Source organism: Oncorhynchus masou, chromosome 27, assembly GCF_036934945.1.
Source record: "Oncorhynchus masou masou isolate Uvic2021 chromosome 27, UVic_Omas_1.1, whole genome shotgun sequence".
Taxonomy (NCBI): domain Eukaryota; kingdom Metazoa; phylum Chordata; class Actinopteri; order Salmoniformes; family Salmonidae; genus Oncorhynchus; species Oncorhynchus masou.
Genome location: NC_088238.1, coordinates 60,469,594 through 60,486,992, shown reverse-complemented (window position 1 = coordinate 60,486,992; position 17,399 = coordinate 60,469,594). Strand labels below are relative to the sequence as shown.

General features: G+C 42.6%; 1 protein-coding gene across 1 annotated transcript in view; it reads left to right on the top strand.

The window, feature by feature from the left end:
- Positions 1-16,501, top strand: part of LOC135516485 (RNA-binding protein with multiple splicing-like) — a 74,894-nt gene extending 58,393 nt beyond the window's left edge. Inside the window, 1 exon segment of the mRNA XM_064940827.1 lies at positions 16,398-16,501. The gene's annotated coding sequence lies outside the window, so the exon portion shown is untranslated.
- The last annotated feature ends 898 nt before the right edge of the window (positions 16,502-17,399 follow it).

The window sequence follows — 17,399 nt, the reverse complement described above, 5'->3', positions numbered from 1 at the left end:
CCATACTCTTCTTGTATTCAGGGTACCTACCATACTCTTCCTGTATTCGGGGTACCTACCATACTCTTCCTGTATTCAGGGTACCTATCATACTCTTCCTGTATTCGGGGTACCTACCATACTCTTCCTGTATTGAGTGTACCTACCATACTCTTCCTGTATTCAGGGTACCTACCATACATCCTGTATTGAGTGTACCTACCATACTCTTCCTGTATTGAGTGTACCTACCATACTCTTCCTGTATTGAGTGTACCTACCATACTCTTCCTGTATTCAGGGTACCTACCATACTCTTCCTGTATTGAGTGTACCTACCATACTCTTCCTGTATTGAGTGTACCTACCATACTCTTCCTGTATTCGGGGTACCTACCATACTCTTCCTGTATTGAGTGTACCTACCATACTCTTCCTGTATTGAGTGTACCTACCATACTCTTCCTGTATTCAGGGTACCTACCATACTCTTCCTGTATTGAGTGTACCTACCATACTCTTCCTGTATTGAGTGTACCTACCATACTCTTCCTGTATTCGGGGTACCTACCATACTCTTCCTGTATTCAGGGTACCTACCATACTCTTCCTGTATTGAGGGTACCTACCATACTCTTCCTGTATTCAGCGTACCTACCATACTCTTCCTGTATTCGGGGTACCTACCATACTCTTCCTGTATTTGGGGTACCTACCATACTCTTCCTGTATTCAGCGTACCTACCATACTCTTCCTGTATTCGGGGTACCTACCATACTCTTCCTGTATTCAGGGTACCTACCATACTCTTCCTGTATTGAGGGTACCTACCATACTCTTCCTGTATTCAGGGTACCTACCATACTCTTCCTGTATTCAGCGTACCTACCATACTCTTCCTGTATTCAGGGTACCTACCATACATCCTGTATTCAGGGTACCTACCATACTCTTCCTGTATTGAGGGTACCTACCATACTCTTCCTGTATTCAGGGTACCTACCATACTCTTCCTGTATTCAGGGTACCTACCATACTCTTGCTGTATTCAGGGTACCTACCATACTCTTGCTGTATTTGGGGTACCTACCATACTCTTCCTGTATTCAGCGTACCTACCATACTCTTCCTGTATTCGGGGTACCTACCATACTCTTCCTGTATTCAGGGTACCTACCATACTCTTCCTGTATTGAGGGTACCTACCATACTCTTCCTGTATTCAGGGTACCTACCATACTCTTCCTGTATTCAGCGTACCTACCATACTCTTCCTGTATTCAGGGTACCTACCATACATCCTGTATTCAGGGTACCTACCATACTCTTCCTGTATTGAGGGTACCTACCATACTCTTCCTGTATTCAGGGTACCTACCATACTCTTCCTGTATTCAGGGTACCTACCATACTCTTCCTGTATTCAGGGTACCTACCATACTCTTCCTGTATTTGGGGTACCTACCATACTCTTCCTGTATTTGGGGTACCTACCATACTCTTCCTGTATTCGGGGTACCTACCATACATCCTGTATTCAGGGTACCTACCATACTCTTCCTGTATTTGGGGTACCTACCATACTCTTCCTGTATTTGGGGTACCTACCATACATCCTGTATTCAGGGTACCTACCATACATCCTGTATTCAGGGTACCTACCATACATCCTGTATTCAGGGTACCTACCATACTCTTCCTGTATTCAGTGTACCTACCATACTCTTCCTGTATTCAGTGTACCTACCATACATCCTGTATTTAGGGTACCTACCATACTCTTCCTGTATTCAGGGTACCTACCATACATCCTGTATTCAGGGTACCTACCATACTCTTGCTGTATTCAGGGTACCTACCATACATCCTGTATTCAGGGTACCTACCATACTCTTCCTGTATTCAGTGTACCTACCATACATCCTGTATTTAGGGTACCTACCATACTCTTCCTGTATTCAGGGTACCTACCATACATCCTGTATTCAGGGTACCTACCATACTCGTCCTGTATTCAGGGTACCTACCATACATCCTGTATTCAGGGTACCTACCATACATCCTGTATTCAGGGTACCTACCATACTCTTCCTGTATTCAGGGTACCTACCATACTCTTCCTGTATTTGGGGTACCTACCATACTCTTCCTGTATTTGGGGTACCTACCATACTCTTCCTGTATTTGGGGTACCTACCATACTCTTCCTGTATTTGGGGTACCTACCATATTCTTCCTGTATTTGGGGTACCTACCATACTCTTCCTGTATTCAGGGTACCTACCATACTCTTCCTGTATTCAGGGTACCTACCATACTCTTCCTGTATTTGGGGTACCTACCATACTCTTCCTGTATTTGGGGTACCTACCATACTCTTCCTGTATTCGGGGTACCTACCATACATCCTGTATTCAGGGTACCTACCATACTCTTCCTGTATTTGGGGTACCTACCATACTCTTCCTGTATTTGGGGTACCTACCATACATCCTGTATTCAGGGTACCTACCATACATCCTGTATTCGGGGTACCTACCATACATCCTGTATTCAGGGTACCTACCATACTCTTCCTGTATTTGGGGTACCTACCATACTCTTCCTGTATTTGGGGTACCTACCATACATCCTGTATTCAGGGTACCTACCATACATCCTGTATTCAGGGTACCTACCATACTCTTCCTGTATTTGGGGTACCTACCATACTCTTCCTGTATTCAGGGTACCTACCATACTCTTCCTGTATTCAGTGTACCTACCATACTCTTCCTGTATTCAGTGTACCTACCATACATCCTGTATTTAGGGTACCTACCATACTCTTCCTGTATTCAGGGTACCTACCATACATCCTGTATTCAGGGTACCTACCATACTCTTGCTGTATTCAGGGTACCTACCATACTCTTCCTGTATTGAGGGTATCTACCATACTCTTGCTGTATTCAGGGTACCTACCATACATCCTGTATTCAGGGTACCTACCATACTCTTCCTGTATTGAGGGTACCTACCATACATCCTGTATTGAGGGTACCTACCATACTCTTCCATCATTACAGATAGCATTCTGTACTGTTGTAATGTCACACTTGATATTGCACAAGATTTAATGATACTAACTTGATCGATAACGTTTTGCTGTGTTATAGCCTACTACTGAAGTATCTAGTTTTAACATCTAGATAGTTGTACAGTCAACATGTTGAAGGTATCCCGTTATAACCTCTAGATAGTTGTACAGTCAACATGTTGAAGGTATCCCGTTATAACCTCTAGATAGTTGTACAGTCAACATGTTGAAGGTATCCCGTTATAACCTCTACATAGTTGTACAGTCAACATGCTGAAGGTATCCTGTTATAACCTCTACGTAGTTGTACAGTCAACATGTTGAAGGTATCCCGTTATAACCTCTACATAGTTGTACAGTCAACATGTTGAAGGTATCCCGTTATAACCTCTACATAGTTGTACAGTCAACATGTTGAAGGTATCCCGTTATAACCTCTACATAGTTGTACAGTCAACATGTTGAAGGTATCCCGTTATAACCTCTACATAGTTGTACAGTCAACATGTTGAAGGTATCCCGTTATAACCTCTACATAGTTGTACAGTCAACATGTTGAAGGTATCCCGTTATAACCTCTAGATAGTTGTACAGTCAACATGTTGAATTTATCCCGTTATAACCTCTAGATAGTTGTACAGTCAACATGTTGAAGGTTTCCCATTATATCCTCTAGATAGTTGTACAGTCAACATGTTGAAGGTTTCCCATTATAACCTCTAGATAGTTGTACAGTCAACATGTTGAAGGTTTCCCATTATAACCTCTAGATAGTTGTACAGTCAACATGTTGAAGGTTTCCCATTATAACCTCTAGATAGTTGTACAGTCAACATGTTGAAGGTTTCCCATTATAACCTCTAGATAGTTGTACAGTCAACATGTTGAAGGTATCCCGTTATAACCTCTAGATAGTTGTACTGTCAACATGTTGAAGGTATCCAGTTTTAACATCTAGATAGTTGTACAGTCAACATGTTGAAGGTATCCCGTTATAACCTTTACATAGTTGTACAGTCAACATGTTGAAGGTATCCCGTTATAACCTCTACATAGTTGTACAGTCAACATGTTGAAGGTATCCCGTTATAACCTCTACATAGTTGTACAGTCAACATGTTGAAGGTATCCCATTATAACCTCTACATAGTTGTACAGTCAACATGCTGAAGGTATCCTGTTATAACATCTACATAGTTGTACAGTCAACATGTTCAAGGTATCCCGTTATAACCTCTACATAGTTGTACAGTCAACGTGTTGAAAGTATCCCGTTATAACCTCTACATAGTTGTACAGTCAACATGTTGAAGGTATCCCGTTATAACCTCTACATAGTTGTACAGTCAACATGTTGAAGGTATCCCGTTATAACCTCTACATAGTTGTACAGTCAACATGTTGAAGGTATCCCGTTATAACCTCTACATAGTTGTCCAGTCAACATGTTGAAGGTATCCCGTTATAACCTCTACATAGTTGTACAGTCAACATGTTGAAGGTATCCCGTTATAAACTCTACATAGTTGTACAGTCAACATGTTGAAGGTATCCCGTTATAACCTCTAGATAGTTGTACAGTCAACATGTTGAAGGTATCCCGTTATAACCTCTAGATAGTTGTACAGTCAACATGTTGAAGGTATCCCGTTATAACCTCTAGATAGTTGTACAGTCAACATGTTGAAGGTATCCCGTTATATCCTCTAGATAGTTGTACAGTCAACATGTTGAATTTATCCCGTTATAACCTCTAGATAGTTGTACAGTCAACATGTTGAAGGTATCCCGTTATAAACTCTACATAGTTGTACAGTCAACATGTTGAAGGTATCCCGTTATAACCTCTACATAGTTGTACAGTCAACATGTTGAAGGTATCCCGTTATAACCTCTACATAGTTGTACAGTCAACATGTTGAAGGTATCCAGTTTTAACATCTAGATAGTTGTACAGTCAACATGTTGAAGGTATCCCGTTATAACCTCTAGATAGTTGTACAGTCAACATGTTGAAGGTATCCCGTTATATCCTCTAGATAGTTGTACTGTCAACATGTTGAAGGTATCCCGTTATAACCTCTAGATAGTTGTACAGTCAACATGTTGAAGGTATCCAGTTTTAACATCTAGATAGTTGTACAGTCAACATGTTGAAGGTATCCAGTTTTAACATCTAGATAGTTGTACAGTCAACATGTTGAAGGTATCCAGTTTTAACATCTAGATAGTTGTACAGTCAACATGTTGAAGGTATCCAGTTTTAACATCTAGATAGTTGTACTGTCAACATGTTGAAGGTATCCCATTATAACCTCTAGATAGTTGTACAGTCAACATGTTGAAGGTATCCCGTTATATCCTCTAGATAGTTGTACTGTCAACATGTTGAAGGTATCCTGTTGCTTTCCCTGTTGTCAGTGGATGATTATTTAGAATTCTATTTTTGTCGTGTTTACAACAATAGTTACAATGTAACACATTGCAGGGACAGGGCAGTGGGTTTAAAGGCTGAAGAAGAAATGACTCAACTCTAAACAGGACAGCTGCATCACTGCATGGAATAGTCAACAGTAACCGATCCGATTGTGGTACATGTTCATCTGTCGGTAGACAAGCACAACTCTGTTATACAAAGAAGCCACAAAACCACACTCCCTGCTAGTGTGTGTGTGTGTGTGTGTGTGTGTGTGTGTGTGTGTGTGTGTGTGTGTGTGTGTGTGTGTGTGTGTGTGTGTGTGTGTGTGTGTGTGTGTGTGTGTGTGTGTGTGTGTGTGTGTGTGTGTGTGTGTGTGTGTGTGTGTGTTTGTGTGTTTGTTCGGCGCCAGCCACAGTCACCAGACCCCCCCCCCCCCTCCCTCCATTCCCAAAGGCTCGGACAGGAAGAAACATGTTCCCGAGACCCCCAAAGGAAAAAGGGAGAGATGGGAAGGGGTGAAGCGCGGGGAGGGGGTTAAGACTTACTGTTGATTGGTGCTAGTTCTATTGTGCCGTTCCCCCTAACCCTGCTCCCAGCTAACACACAGGCTGTTTTCAGGGGAGGTGAGGACAAAGAAAAAAACGGACCGTAAAATAAGATTTTTCTTTCCTCTTTATCTGTCTATCTTTCTTTCCTTTTGGGGATTCTGATTCCTCGAGGGGGCAGCGAGGAAGGGAGTGGACAAGGGAGGGGTTTTAGGGGCGTAAGTGCCCTTCTATCAAACGGAGCTGAATTCATTTATACAGTCAGGCTGCCCCAGTGGATATTAAACCCTTGATCAAAGAACAACATCCCTGCATCCCGCACTGATTAGGATCCGAGTGAATTGTTGTTTTCTGATTAATTTGGTCTGTTTATTGGTCAGAGTCAATGGTTGTTTCCTGATTATTTGGGCTATTTAGAGATCAGAGTCAATGGTTGTTTCCTGATTATTTGGGCTATTTAGAGATCAGACAGAGTCAATGGTTGTTTCATAATTATTCGGGCTGTTTATTGAAACTGCACTCATATCTACTGTACAAAGACATGAACATATCTAAAGTAATTCCCGAAAGAGGATGACTTACAGGAAGTCGAGGGCTTGGGACTGTCTGCAAAGAGAGGATTCTGACATAATTGGCTTTAAAGTTCCGAACCCTCATTGGTTTGAATGGTGTCAGCAATTTGAACTTCATGTTATTTGGAACTTAACAACATGATTTGAGGTATTTTAGAGTACTATATAGCTAGAGAACATTGAACAGAACAAGGCCATGCCAATAACTACATTTTGAGCAAAAATCCAGAGATAACGTGACACAAGTCAGTCCCAAGCTCTCGATATGTACGTGACTACAAACATACGCATACGCACGCCTCGGCAGACACACACGCACACACACACTCTCACACACACACACATTTCCCACTTTCCTCACTACCCCCACCACCCACCACACTAATCGCACACACCATGCCTCACCCTCCCAAAACATTCCCAAAATCCCCACAATTGGCATCTAAACGTGTAAAAGCATCCTGAGACACAATCCCATAAGATCCCGTAGGCTTTGTCCCCGTTATGATACATAACGCCATCTATTTCCTGTGACGTTTGGTGAAAAGGATAATGAAGTTAAGTTCAAAGGGCTTTGTTTATCCTTGCCCTTTTCAGCTGTGGCTTTTTCTGCAGCTGTGCCAACTCACGGTGGTAGACTAGTACTGACCTCGTGCCTTTCTCCAGCATCGCTATGCTAAATAAATTGGTCGTAAACGTAGGTATGTGATATTTTAAGACAATGAGCATGTACATAAGATCAAGAGTGCCCATCTTTTTAAATCAGTGCTTTCCAGTCAACTACTGTACATTAAAGGTTATACTTGTAACATTTCCACCTGCAACATAGGGTGGCAGGTAGCCTAGTGGTTAGAGTGTAGAGGGGGCAGGGTAGCCTAGTGGTTAGAGTGTAGAGGTGGCAGGTAGCCTAGTGGTTAGAGTGGAGAGGTGGCAGGTAGCCTAGTGGTTAGAGTGTAGAGGGGGCAGTTAGCCTAGTGGTTAGAGTGTAGAGGGGGCAGTTAGCCTAGTGGTTAGAGTGTAGAGGGGGCAGTTAGCCTAGTGGTTAGAGTATAGAGGGGGCAGGTAGCCTAGTGGTTAGAGTGTAGAGGGGGCAGGTAGCCTTGTGGTTAGAGTGTAGAGGCGGCAGGTAGCCTAGTGGTTAGAGTGTAGAGGGGACAGGTAGCCTAGTGGTTAGAGCGTTGGACCAGTAACCAAAAACTGTGTGGATTGAATCCTTGAGCTTTCAAGGTAAAAATCTGTTGTTCTGAACAAGACAGTTAACCCACTGTTCCCTGGTCGGCTGTCTTTGTAAATAAGAATTTGTTCTTAACTGTCTTGCCTTGTTAAATATATAATACCTTTAAATGTCCATAACATATAAGTAGTAATACAATAATAAAAAGTGTGACATGGCAAAGTAGCTTTCTTACCATGGCTAGTCAAACCAGCCTGGTTTTCTATGTTCATCTTCCTGCTTTACAATTGGTTGTCATTCGCAAGGTTGACAATATTAGAAACAAATATTAGCGGCACAAAACTGCAAAAGTTATTTTGGGGGTTATGATAAGCGAGGTAAGAAAACTTCGCCTCGCTACCTCGCTACTTGTATAGCCTCGCTACCTCTCTATAACGGGATCTAGAGGATATAACGGGATACCTTCAACATGTTGACTGTACAACTATGTAGAGGTTATAACGGGATACCTTCAACATGTTGACTGTAAAACTATCTAGAGTTTATAACGGGATACCTTCAACATGTTGACTGTACAACTATCTAGAGGTTATAATGGGATACCTTCAACATGTTGACTGTACAACTATCTAGAGGCTATAACGGGATACCTTCAACATGTTGACTGTACAACTATCTAGAGGTTATAACGGGATACCTTCAACATGTTGACAGTACAACTATCTAGAGGATATAACGGGATACCTTCAACATGTTGACTGTAAAACTATCTAGATGTTAAAACTGGATACCTTCAACATGTTGACTGTACAACTATCTAGATGTTATAACGGGATACCTTCAACATGTTGACAGTACAACTATCTAGAGGTTATAATGTTTCTCTCTTCTCCTTTAATACAGGTATTTTTCTCAGGGAAAAAATGTATTTTAGTTGCATTTACACCATAAAATTTAGTTTGTCATTTTTACAGTTGTTGACTGTGTAATTACATACAAGGAATATTTACCATTGAAGGGTAAACTGGAGAGGGACTAACAAGATCTCACTTCAGTATTCAACATTTGTCCAGAGGGGGATTATTTATTTAATCTTATTTAACTAGGCATGTCAATTAAGAACAAATTCTTATTTACAATGACAGCCTAGGAACAGTGGGTTAACTGCCTTGTTCAAGGGCAGAACGACTGATTTTTACCTTGTCAGCTCAGGGATTCAGTCTAAAAACTTTTCAGTTACTGGCCCAACACTCTAACCATTAGGCTACCTGTCACCCCAAAGTCTATTTGTGAAGGGACTGTAAGTAAAGGTTAAGGTTTGGCATAGGGTTACAACTGAAAAAAGGAGTGCCTAGCACTGGAATTGAACCCGCTATCCTCAGATTTGTAGCTCACAGTTTACTAGATGGTAATAGGTGCTCACATTGCCCCTAGTGGACTGTATTGAAGACATCTCCCTACTAGATTTTAATAGGTGTTCACGTTGCCCCGAGTGGACGTTATTGAAGAAATCTCCCTACTAGATGGTAATAGGTGTTCACGTTGCCCCGAGTGGACGTTATTGAAGACATCTCCCTACTAGATGTTAATAGGTGTTCACGTTGCCCCGAGTGGACGTTATTGAAGACATCTCCCTACTAGATGGTAATAGGTGCTCACATTGCCTCTAGTGGACGTTATTGAAGACATCTCCCTACTAGATGGTAATAGGTGCTCACATTGCCCCTAGTGGACGGTATTGAAGACATCTCCCTACTAGATGGTAATAGGTGTTCACGTTGCCCCTAGTGGACGTTATTGAAGACATCTCCCTACTAGATGGTAATAGGTGTTCACGTTGCCCCGAGTGGACGTTATTGAAGACACCTCCCTACTAGATGGTAATAGGTGCTCACGTTGCCCCTAGTGGACGTTATTGAAGACATCTCCCTACTAGATGGTAATAGGTGTTCACGTTGCCCCGAGTGGACGGTATTGAAGACATCTCCCTACTAGATGGTAATAGGTGCTCACATTGCCCCTAGTGGACTGTATTGAAGACATCTCCCTACTAGATGGTAATAGGTGTTCACGTTGCCCCGAGTGGACGGTATTGAAGACATCTCCCTACTAGATGGTAATAGGTGTTCACATTGCCCCGAGTGGACGGTATTGAAGACACCTCCCTACTAGATGGTAATAGGTGCTCACGTTGCCCCTAGTGGACGTTATTGAAGACATCTCCCTACTAGATGGTAATAGGTGTTCACGTTGCCCCGAGTGGACGGTATTGAAGACATCTCCCTACTAGATGTTAATAGGTGTTCACGTTGCCCCGAGTGGACGGTATTGAAGACATCTCCCTACTAGATGGTAATAGGTGTTCACGTTGCCCCTAGTGGACGTTATTGAAGACATCTCCCTACTAGATGGTAATAGGTGTTCACGTTGCCCCGAGTGGACGTTATTGAAGACACCTCCCTACTAGATGGTAATAGGTGCTCACGTTGCCCCTAGTGGACGTTATTGAAGACATCTCCCTACTAGATGGTAATAGGTGTTCACGTTGCCCCGAGTGGACGGTATTGAAGACATCTCCCTACTAGATGGTAATAGGTGCTCACATTGCCCCTAGTGGACTGTATTGAAGACATCTCCCTACTAGATGGTAATAGGTGTTCACGTTGCCCCGAGTGGACGGTATTGAAGACATCTCCCTACTAGATGGTAATAGGTGTTCACATTGCCCCGAGTGGACGGTATTGAAGACACCTCCCTACTAGATGGTAATAGGTGCTCACGTTGCCCCTAGTGGACGTTATTGAAGACATCTCCCTACTAGATGGTAATAGGTGTTCACGTTGCCCCGAGTGGACGGTATTGAAGACATCTCCCTACTAGATGTTAATAGGTGTTCACGTTGCCCCGAGTGGACGGTATTGAAGACATCTCCCTACTAGATGGTAATAGGTGTTCACGTTGCCCCGAGTGGACGGTATTGAAGACATCTCCCTACTAGATGGTAATAGGTGTTCACATTGCCCCTAGTGGACGGTATTGAAGACATCTCCCTACTAGATGGTAATAGGCGTTCACATTGCCCCTAGTGGACGGTATTGAAGACATCTCCCTACTAGATGGTAATAGGTGTTCACATTGCCCCTAGTGGACGGTATTGAAGACATCTCCCTACTAGATGTTAATAGGTGCTCACATTGCCCCGAGTGGACGGTATTGAAGACATCTCCCTACTAGATGTTAATAGGTGTTCACATTGCCCCTAGTGGACGTTATTGAAGACATCTCCCTACTAGATGGTAATAGCTGCTCACGTTGCCCCTAGTGGACTGTATTGAATTGCAGGCACAAGACATCTCCCGAATAAAAACATTTAATACTGCAGTGGATTTGGTGTGACCCCTTGTGGACGGAGAGTCCCAATCATACTCTATCAATGCTGTGCAATTGTCCAAACAAAGGATGTGCTCTCTTAAGAGTCGCACAGTCATTACAGGCTTGTCGTCCACTTGTGGTCGCCCTAACATTTGCCACATGGTAGCTTAAATTTACGGTCGGGGGGGGGGGGGTTATGCGGTTGGCAACCAGAACGTGTAAGTTTCCATGGGAGACTGCATGTCTGGGTGGTAAACAGCTGATATGTGACACTGGGCAGAGTGCTCCACGCAGGAAAGGCCCTCATTCACAGCCGGTAACAAGGTTTATTAATCACCTGGCATCCTGCCCGTCACTGCGGCAGACATTTTGAAAACTCCTAGCTTTTTACTGCGCTGTATGTAAGTTAAGTTTTGTTGTTTTATTTTTTTTTATTTTTTTTTCTAAGAGCTTTTGGTTCCGGAACAGTTTAATGTGTTGAAGCGTTATGTTTTTTATTCTCCTCCTCCACCTTTGTCTGAAGTTATTTTTCAGCTGCCTTCATGTCAAAGCAAATCTCAGTTTCTTTTTCTCCTGTCCACAAGCACATGGATATGCACACAGACAACCTAATACTGAACACAAATGCTTAGTGAACTGCAGGGAAAGGTAATCCAGGTTTCCCATCTGACAAGACATCATGGGGGAGTGTGTGTGTGTGTGTGTGTGTGTGTGTGTGTGTGTGTGTGTGTGTGTGTGTGTGTGTGTGTGTGTGTGTGTGTGTGTGTGTGTGTGTGTGTGTGTGTGTGTGTGTGTGTGTGTGTGTGTGTGTGTGTGTGTGTGTGTGTGTGTGTGTGGTGTGCGTGTACTTGTGTGTGTGGAGCCTTGCTGCCTGCCCTGGGGGACTTATTGGCCAATAGCCCGACAAACCCAGTTCCTGTTGAACTTCTGACTAACTCCCACCAGAGAGGGACTGACCCCCAGCTGAGACCCCTTTAATGAGTAAGTTTAGTCATCCCCCTTATAACACACTGTCACACATTCAGTCTCACTCTCATCCCAAAAAATATAAAGACATGTACCTACGTATAGTCCACATGCACGCTCGCTGCCTCTCATCTCCCTCACACACACACAAACACACACACGCGCACACGCACACACGCACACACACACACGCACACGCACACACGCGCGCGCACACGGTATAAAAAGGAGTGTGTTCTGTTCAGGATACATGTCAACAGCTGTGGTCATCACCTCCCCGTCCTACTAGCCGGTCTGGTATGTGAGAAACATGGCTACAGCCTACAGGCTTTTCAGTGGATTAAGGGACTTTGGCTTCCTCTTTTAATGTTACTGTAAAACAGATATCAGACTTTGGCTTCCTCTTTTAATGTTACTGTAAAACAGATATCAGACTTTGGCTTCCTCTTTTAATGTTACTGTAAAACAGATATCAGACTTTGGTTCCCCCTTTTAATGTTACTGTAAAACAGATATCAGACTTTGGCTTCCTCTTTTAATGTTACTGTAAAACAGATATCAGACTTTGGCTCCCCCTTTTAATGTTACTGTAAAACAGATATCAGACTTTGACTTCCCCTTTTAATGTTACTGTAAAACAGATATCAGACTTTGACTTCCCCTTTTAATGTTACTGTAAAACAGATATCAGACTTTGGCTTCCTCTTTTAATGTTACTGTAAAACAGATATCAGACTTTGGCTTCCTCTTTTAATGTTACTGTAAAACAGATATCAGACTTTGACTTCCCCTTTTAATGTTACTGTAAAACAGATATCAGACTTTGGCTCCCCCTTTTAATGTTACTGTAAAACAGATATCAGACTTTGGCTTCCCCTTTTAATGTTACTGTAAAACAGATATCAGACTTTGGCTCCCCCTTTTAATGTTACTGTAAAACAGATATCAGACTTTGGCTTCCTCTTTTAATGTTACTGTAAAACAGATATCAGACTTTGACTTCCCCATTTTAATGTTACTGTAAAACAGATATCAGACTTTGGCTCCCCCTTTTAATGTTACTGTAAAACAGATATCAGACTTTGGCTTCCCCTTTTAATGTTACTGTAAAACCGATATCAGACTTTGACTTCCTCTTTTAATGTTACTGTAAAACAGATATCAGACTTTGACTTCCCCTTTTAATGTTACTGTAAAACAGATATCAGACTTTGGCTTCCCCTTTTAATGTTACTGTAAAACAGATATCAGACTTTGACTTCCCCTTTTAATGTTACTGTAAAACAGATATCAGACTTTGACTTCCCCTTTTAATGTTACTGTAAAACAGATATCAGACTTTGACTTCCCCTTTTAATGTTACTGTAAAACAGATATCAGACTTTGACTTCCCCTTTTAATGTTACTGTAAAACAGATATCAGACTTTGGCTTCCCCTTTTAATGTTACTGTAAAACAGATATCAGACTTTGGCTTCCCCTTTTAATGTTACTGTAAAACAGATATCAGACTTTGGCTTCCTCTTTTAATGTTACTGTAAAACAGATATCAGACTTTGTCTTCCTCTTTTAATGTTACTGTAAAACAGATATCAGACTTTGACTTCCCCTTTTAATGTTACTGTAAAACAGATATCAGACTTTGGCTTCCTCTTTTAATGGTACTGTATCACAGGTATTAGATTTACAGGCACAGTAGATTATTCAGAGGTGGAATAGGAGTGTAATGCATGGATATGCAGTATTCCCATTCCAATGTACGCCCATCCCTAATGAATAAGGATCATTTCCTGACAAGATGATGAGAGTCGCACCTATTTCTCTACTGGTGTTCTTGTGATTTTTGGCTGCACCTTGTCTCATGTTCGTTGAAATACTGTCTGCTGCATTCCTCAAAAATTGCCCAACATATTGCCTGAAGAAGGTGCCATACTTTTGAAGTAATACCGTAAATTATTTTTATAGTGCTTTTCTGAAACTCAAACACTCAAAGAATGTGTTCATTTTGAGTAGTAGATTCTCTTCCGGTCCATTTAGGGCCAATAGATTCTCTTCTAGTCCATTTAGGGCCAGTAGATTCTATTCCAGTCAATTTAGGGCCAGTAGATTCTCTTCCAGTCCATTTAGGGCCAGTAGTTTCTCTTTCAGCCCATTTAGGGCCAGTAGATTCTATTCCAGTCCATTTAGAGCCAGTAGATTCTCTTCCAGCCCATTTAGGGCCAGTAGATTCTCTTCCAGGCCATTCCAGTTAATTTAGGGCCAATAGATTCTCTTCCAGCCCATTTAGGGCCAGTAGATTCTATTCCAGTCCATTTAGGGCCAGTAGATTCTCTTCCAGCCCATTTAGAGCCAGCAGATTCTCTTCCAGTCCATTTAGGTCCAATAGATTCTCTTCCGGTCCATTTAGGGCCAGTAGATTCTCTTCCAGCCCATTTAGGGCCAGTAGTTTCTCTTCCAGCCCATTTAGAGCCAGTAGATTCTCTTCCAGTCCATTTAGGGCCAGTAGATTCTCTTCCAGTCCATTTAGAGCCAGTAGATTCTCTTCCAGTCCATTTAGAGCCAGTAGATTCTCTTCCAGTCCATTTAGGGCCAGTAGATTCTCTTCCAGCCCATTTAGGGCCAGTAGTTTCTCTTCCAGCCCATTTAGAGCCAGTAGATTCTCTTCCAGTCCATTTAGGGCCAGTAGATTCTCTTCCAGTCCATTTAGGGCCAGTAAATTCTCTTCCAGCCCATTTAGAGCCAGTAGATTCTCTTCCAGTCCATTTAGGTCCAATAGATTCTCTTCCGGTCCATTTAGGGCCAGTAGATTCTCTTCCAGCCCATTTAGGGCCAGTAGTTTCTCTTCCAGCCCATTTAGAGCCAGTAGATTCTCTTCCAGTCCATTTAGGGCCAGTAGATTCTCTTCCAGTCCATTTAGAGCCAGTAGATTCTCTTCCAGTCCATTTAGAGCCAGTAGATTCTCTTCCAGTCCATTTAGGGCCAGTAGATTCTCTTCCAGCCCATTTAGAGCCAGTAGATTCTCTTCCAGTTCATTTAGGGCCAGTAGATTCTCTTCCAGTCCATTTAGGGCCAGTAGATTCTCTTCCGGCCCATTTAGGGCCAGTAGATTCTCTTCCAGGCCCTTCCAGTCCATTTAGTAGATTCTCATTTTTTTTACCATCAACAGTTGCCTGTGTATGTAAATCATTGATAACATTGTCAGATAGGAGATTGCCAGCAGGAAAATCTCAGAGAAATCAAGGCCTCTCAATCTGAAGTAATGATTGCTTGGCTATCCCACATTACATACACCTGTGTCAGGTTAAGTCAGGGAACAACATTAACCCAAAATCAATAAACCTTTCGGTAATCCACAAAGATTTGTTCAATGATAAACCCGCCATCTTTAACCTTTGTGCTTCAGCCAGAATGAATACAAATCTAAAGAATGCATGGGGTCAGTTGGGCCGAGCGTGCATCGATTGTCCTATCCCCGGTTGAACACACAACAGGCATTGCCAAGCCAGCCAAGCCTGAACTTGTTACCTTGTGTACATATGGTTCTCAGTGGATCAAGTCAGGCGGCCCCTCTGTCTTCCACGGACATTTTGGTTTTTTCTAATTGTTTATTTTTCTTTAGAATGACTCCCTAAACTTCTGTCATAATCATTTTTATTTTTTTTACCTTTATTTAACCAGGCAAGTCAGTTAAGAACAAATTCTTATTTTCAATGATGGCCTGGGAACAGTGGGTTAACTGCCTGTTCAGGGGCATAACGACAGATTTGTACCTTGTCAGCTCGGGGGTTTGAACTCGCAATCTTCCGGTTACTAATCCAACGCTCTAACCATCACCTAGGCAACCCTAGGCAACCCTAATCATTGCCAAGTGACGTCTATTTTCTGTGGAGTATCTGCGTGCCTGTGGTGGAGGGGGCAACCCTCCATAATTGGGGGGGGTTCTGTTAGTAGCAGGAAGTCCACTGTAGTGACTCTAGGGACATATTCACTGAATGACGTACCATCATCATTATTATTATAGTTATTGTTATTTATTATTATCATTATTATTTGTATTATTAATATATTTTTATATTGCTGTGGATTATAATAACAGTTAGCATACTGTAATTACTATTACCTTGGTAATGGTATATGAGTTATTACTGATGTAATTTCATTATTGTTCAAATCTGTTTCAAGCAGATTATTTAATGTATTAAAAGTCATTATATTATTATAAACCATTTTTGCATTATAGCATTAGAAAACGTTTCGTACCTTTTAACGCCACAGCTTGTTATGTCTCCAGGTTCATGATGTGTGATGGTGGCCACGGTCGGCCTTGATGGTGTTGCTGGCGGTACTCATGTCCAAACCAGGAGGATTCCTGACCTTGTTTACCGCACAGTGGACCGTTGGTGAGTTCACGGTCATACGCTCAGTGGACTCAAGCTCAGCGATCACGACAGGCAGGTCGAACGTGTAACACACACCTTCAGCTGCTGGTCGCCAAGCTCCAATCTGACAGAACATTTTGTTTGAAAGTGTAGATTTGTGGAAGAAGCTGTGAAAACCAAGTGGAGGTTTTCAGAAAGAATATCTCACTCCCAAACAATTGTGCAGAAATGATGTTGAATGCCTGCAGCCATATTGCCACTGTGTCAGCCTTTGTGTGTGTGTTTCAGTTAAGGCTTAAGATGGGGTAATTTTTGCTTTAAACCTCGAACAGGATGTTTGTGGGGAAAACGGGAGGGTGTGTGTGTGTGTGTGTGTGTGTGTCTGTGTGTGTGTGTGTGTGTGTGTGTGTGTGTGTGTGTGTGTGTGTGTGTGTGTGTGTGTGTGTGTGTGTGTGTGTGTGTGTGTGTGTGTGTGTGTGTGTGTGTGTGTGTGTGTGTGTGTGTGTGTGTGTGTGTGTGTGTGTGTGTGTGTGTGTGTGTGTGTGTGTGTGTGTGTGTGTGTGTGTGTGTGTGTGTGTGTGTGTGCGTGCGTGCGCTTAGGTGCTGTGACCATGGTAACTCATCCCTAAAATCTCTCTCTATCTCTCCCTATATCTCTCTCTCTCTCTCGATCGCTCTCTATCTCTCCCTACATCTCTCTGTATCTCTCCCTATCTCTCTCTTTCGCTCTCTCCCTCTCTCTCTCTCTCTCTCTCTCTCTCTCTCTATCTCTCTACCGCTCTCTTTCTCCCCCTCTCTCTCTCTCTCTCTCTCTCTCTCTCTCTTCTCTCCCTCTCCCCCTCTAACCTTTCTCTCTCTGGTTCTATCAGGCAACAACAACCTCACGGGCCTCAGGACATTCCAGACCCAAGCCG